Raw genomic sequence first — 289 nt, 5'->3', positions numbered from 1 at the left:
AATACATCTAATAATCGGATCGGAGGTGGAGTGTTGATTGCAGTCAGGAACAATATCCCTTCAAAAATAATTCAAACGACCAATTCTTTCGTTGAAAGTATATTTGTTTTAATAAAAATAAAAAAAGACGAGTACATCCTGAACTGCACTTACATTCCTCCTCGCTCTGATGATAGTCAATATATTTCATTTTGTAATTCCATTGAGGAAGTTGCAGAGACTGCGGGAGAGAAAACTTTTCCTCGCTCGCCTAATATTTGAGTTTCGTTTATGTTTTTAGTTTGATAAA

The sequence above is a fragment of the Diaphorina citri genome, unplaced genomic scaffold (genome assembly GCF_000475195.1).
Source record: "Diaphorina citri unplaced genomic scaffold, Diaci psyllid genome assembly version 1.1 scaffold5716, whole genome shotgun sequence".
NCBI classification, from domain to species: domain Eukaryota; kingdom Metazoa; phylum Arthropoda; class Insecta; order Hemiptera; family Psyllidae; genus Diaphorina; species Diaphorina citri.
Note: the sequence above shows the minus strand (reverse complement) of the source record.